The sequence below is a fragment of the Cydia amplana genome, chromosome 13 (genome assembly GCF_948474715.1).
Source record: "Cydia amplana chromosome 13, ilCydAmpl1.1, whole genome shotgun sequence".
NCBI lineage: Eukaryota > Metazoa > Arthropoda > Insecta > Lepidoptera > Tortricidae > Cydia > Cydia amplana.
In genome coordinates, this window is record NC_086081.1 from 16,776,651 (window position 1) to 16,781,494 (window position 4,844).

Consider the following 4,844-nt stretch of genomic DNA (forward strand, 5'->3'; position numbering starts at 1 on the left):
ACAACGTACAGGTAACGTATAGGTTACAAGTTACAAGCATATCGCATATCCCATCCAGTTTTTTGTCAGTCAGGAAAAATATTGGGACTATGAGACAAAGCAGAAATGCTAAAGTGAGTACATATAGTATTGTTTTACAGTTAGTATTTTCCTCGCGTTGTTGAATATTTTTGTGTTTCATTCGGTAGCAAAGTTTGTTTAACTCTCGTGTCTTGAAACCCACGCAACGCTCAAGATTCTGCTTTCGATCCATTGCTACACTTCGATTTTTGAATATTTCGCTTGCTCGGGTAAACACGACGAGTTTATGAACAACTATACGTTGTGAATAAACTTAAATGGGGTTGAGAAGAAGAGTTGTAGCGCCATCGGAAGTAAGTCTAATGAGGAGTTCTAATAGAAATGGCAAATAATGTAAACAAGCCAATTTACTTTTTGTGAGCAAACATGATTTTACCAACGGTTCATTTCCTATTTTTTATATATATGTCAATTACTAGTTAAAATTGTAGTTTTTGATAATAATTAACGTATTTCAATTATAAAAATAATATTATAATATAAATGTTAATTATTTTTAACATTTCAATGAAAACAACCATCGTAAAACTTTTAGGTTTTACGTCAAATGCTAATAAAATCTGTCATATTTGGCATATTTGTATATTAGGCATAAAAATTAATATGGCAATAATTGTGTGGAAGCAAGTTCACGTTTCCTATTTTAACTTGCAGGTAACTTGATAATCTCAAACAAAGCCAACGAAGATGGCTACTCTCTCAGCCTCGCCAACTTGTCCGAGAGTCCCCTTAATTAAAAGTTATCGAACTATCGGTAGCATGTTTCAGGATAACACTAATACCTAGTCTGTCAGACAAACGCTGGGATAAGACGAAAGGGGCCGAAGTCACGTGAGCGATTGTATAAAGAAAACGTATTCCCCGTTTTCTTCTCTGGATATTGCCATTACAGAAATGTTATTTACGTAATTTTATGTATATTAGTGCTCACTCCATACATCAGTTTTAGTACCAAAAAGACTATTAGCATCTAGCATCGAGTAGCGGAACTATCAGTATGTACTGCTACTTGACAATAGATGTAGCACCGACCGGAAAGTCTTATGCTGTTGAGATAAGACTTTCCGGTCGGTGCTACATCTATTGTCAAGTAGCAGTACTGATAGTTCCGCTACTCGATGCTAGATGTAGACACTGAAATTAATAGTCTGAACTGATGTATGGAGTGAGCACTCTATGTATTTTTTTCTCTATGCCAAAGGGTAAAAAACGGGACCTTATTACTAAGACCTCGCTGTCCGTCCGTTCGTCCGATTTTCACAAATGATGTATCTCTGTTGCCGCTATAACAACAAATACTAAAAATAGAATAAAATAAATATTTAAGGGGGGCTCCCATACAACAAACACGATTTTTTGCTTTATTTTTTGTTGATGGTGCGGAACCCTCCGTGCGCGAGTCCGACTCTCACTTGGCCGGTTTTTTTATTACTATGAGAGTAAGGAGCTTTTAAATTAATTTTTCGCTCTTAACTCATACGAAATACGATAAAAGTCAGCCCTTCGTCTACGAATAGTACGAACATAGCTATGATTAATATACAACAGCAAATTGTGTTAAATATTTTCCATAGTGTGATATCCAGGTAGAATGGGTACATTTGTATGGAGAACCGGTCATCCACTATCCTCTTAAGGAACCCCAAAACAAAAACACCTATTGAAAATCAATGTTGACTGGACCCCAGAACTGCTTACTGCTTGGCTTATCTACTAATTTTAAAGTCAAATTCTTAATCCTCGCAAGTATGCGGTCCGCGTCGACGGGGCTGCTTTGCAACGCAAAACAGGCAGGCTGGGGGTTGTTTATTATAAAATTACGTTTAACACTGACTTGGATAAGTAGTTGGGTGACAGTGACGGCTTATTTCGGTCAATGGACTGGCGCTTTTGTTTAGTGTAAGCTAACTCTGCATGGAATTTGCAATGATAAAGTTTAAATCAAGCTTCGAAATAAATTAAAAGTGAAAAAAATTACTGTCTTGGGTGGGACTTGAACCCACGACCACTGGATCACCAGTACAATGCTCTGCCATCTGACCTACCAAGACCGTACCCAATTCAGCGAAAATTTCCACCATATAATAATAACATCGTTAATAGCTTCGTTCGCAGACGTTTTTGCTTAATAATAAATTAATTTAAAGTTTAAATCATACTTAATGTCAAATTTCTATGAAAGTATGACGTTTACAATGGCACTCCCTTACTTTGTTCTGTTCAAGTCGGTGCAAAGTTAGTTTAGACGGACTCTAGTCGCTCTTTGCTTGGCGTTAGTCGTTCTGGCGGGTATTATACACATAACTTATCTGTCAGTAGAGGTGGCTGTCAAATAACATGAAGCTGCTATTTCAAGGAAGTTCAAATTTTTATTACTCCATTATGGGTTAAGTATTCGTTGACCACCATTTTGGTAACATCGCCTCGTGATTCATTTCTTTGTTTTTGCTTATTAATATTGTTTAAAGTGTAGCATTGATAGCGTATTATGCAGTAAACTAATGTGGAAGTGTGCAGATAATGAAAAATTAATCATGAAACGCGTTTAACCACCATTCTGGCGTCAACGCCGGGTAGCCCACGCGGGTCCTTGTAAAGTCCAGCTATCGCCTTACAAGAGCCCATAACCCAACTACCGAACAACGTCGTGCTCTAGAGCATTTGGCATTTCTACCTCTAACCGTGGCTGGCTGGAGCCCTAGAGTAGAGGCCATAATTTTATATTTTTATACCGTACACTGGCTGAAGTTTTTCACAAATAATATTAATTCGATCCCACGTGGGATCCACTTTAACGTTGGCGTTGGCGAAATCATCGACAGTATCGATAGAGCCCAAAGATTGATTGATTGATTGATACTCCATTATGTTGTCCCACCCATTTAGCAGATACGTCTGCGATCGATACTGAAAATTCTTATATTAAAGGGAAAATGGAACAATTCACAGCTTTGAAAAAGGATTTAATATATGAGCAGTATGAACTGAACGAAATTTATTTTCTCTTTCACAAAATGACCAATAGTGAGCTATATAATTTATAGGATAAATAAGCACTTTCTGAAACTCAGACTAACGCACAGAGCTATCAAATACCTCGCAGTTCAGCAAAATAACAAAACTAGCACGAATAAATTCAACCGTAACCAGCCAATAGTTTTATAATTTTTTTATTAATCATCAAAAACACCAGTAAACAGCACGTGCACAATTACCAAGTTGCCAAGCAACTAAATTCATTACATCCTTGATTAGTATGCGAGAAAAAAGTCCCATGGGCAAATAACTGTCGCCGAGGAAACTATTTACCGCCCGCCGGGAATTGATAATTAAATTAATGCCCTCATCGGTATGCGTGCCGCGGGAGGGAATTAGGTACTTTCTTATTTGCCCCTTGGCGTAGCTTAGCCGAGCCGGTAATCTAAATAAAGGATGACTCACGTTAGACCGGGCCATGTCCGGCCCGGAGCTTCCGGCGCATAGAACGAAGGATCCTATAGAAGTGGTATTGTCACTTTTACGATAGATCGTGTTAGATATCTATTAGATGTGAATTAGATCTCTAAGTAATATCTTGTGGAAATCGTTCAAGAGTATCTCCAGAATCGCGGAAATGTCAAATTTGACAGGTTAGATCTTAAACATATCGTTATCGTATCTTGGTGAAGTCTAAAAGATATCTAATACATATCTATTTCAAAATCCGAATCGGGCCATTTGTCTAAAACATGTTATTTCAAAATGTCGTTTTAAATTGAAAGCGTAACTTCGATTGTAGGGTTCGTGTAACTCTCGGTGCGTCTTTGTAAACTTTACAACCATATTTTTCTTCCTAAAATTCCACCCAGTCATCGACTTTGACACAATGCGGCAACGCAATACGGTTCATGTATATTGATGACGCGCAGGCCGGAAGCAGAGCTGTCGATCGCTTGTCGCAGTCATTCAGGCCACACAAACAAAACTGTATCATGCATGCTACTCTGACATGAGGGCAACACTGATTTAACTTTTTTCATGTTTTGATTTTGTTTTGATAAGACCTAGAGCCCGATTCAGAATTAACAACTTGTTACGGTTTTGAACTGACGATCGTCTTGGCGAGCATCTCACACACGACTTTCCGCATGTCGAATCAAAATAAGACCAACACTGTACCAAACTGTAAATCTGAATCGGCTCCTTGGAGTCCTGGAGGTTCACTCACGCTGAAATGCAGTGGGAAACTTATCTTTAGACATCTCCCTCTATTATCGGGGCGAGTGAGATGCACTGTGAGTCCATTACTGTTTCACTGTGGCTTCATAATAATATTCTTACAGAGTAATGAGACTTGAGGGCCTCTTGGGGCCCGATTCAGATTTTGAACTAGACATCTATTAGACATCACCAAGATACGACAATGATATTTTTAAGATCTAACCTGTCAAATTTGACATTTCCGCGATTCTGGAGATACTCTTGAACGATTTCCACAATGTCTAAAACGTCTCGTTATGTATTTTTAAATCTCAAAACGATTTTGAAACGATCTTAATATGATAATTTAACGTAAGTGACATTGGTTGCCCGAATTAAGCTGCAAAAGATATCTAGTAGAAATCTAAACTACCAGGTATCTAGTACATATCGTATCGTTCTCTTCTCTAGAACGGATCTAGTTTTCCGTATATCGCGGTTGATCATTTAACGCATTCGCTGCCAGCGCGAGCTACGAGCTACGCGCTACGTCCGTAGCCGACAATACGGAATTACCCACGCGT

The 4,844-nt window shown here is 38.4% G+C and overlaps 1 non-coding gene across 1 annotated transcript; it reads right to left on the reverse strand.

Moving 5' to 3' along the window:
• Positions 1-2,059: 2,059 nt before the first annotated feature.
• Trnat-ggu (transfer RNA threonine (anticodon GGU)) lies at positions 2,060-2,132 on the reverse strand. The gene has a single exon. It is a non-coding gene; the product is annotated as a tRNA-Thr (tRNA).
• Between the last annotated feature and the right edge of the window lie 2,712 nt (positions 2,133-4,844).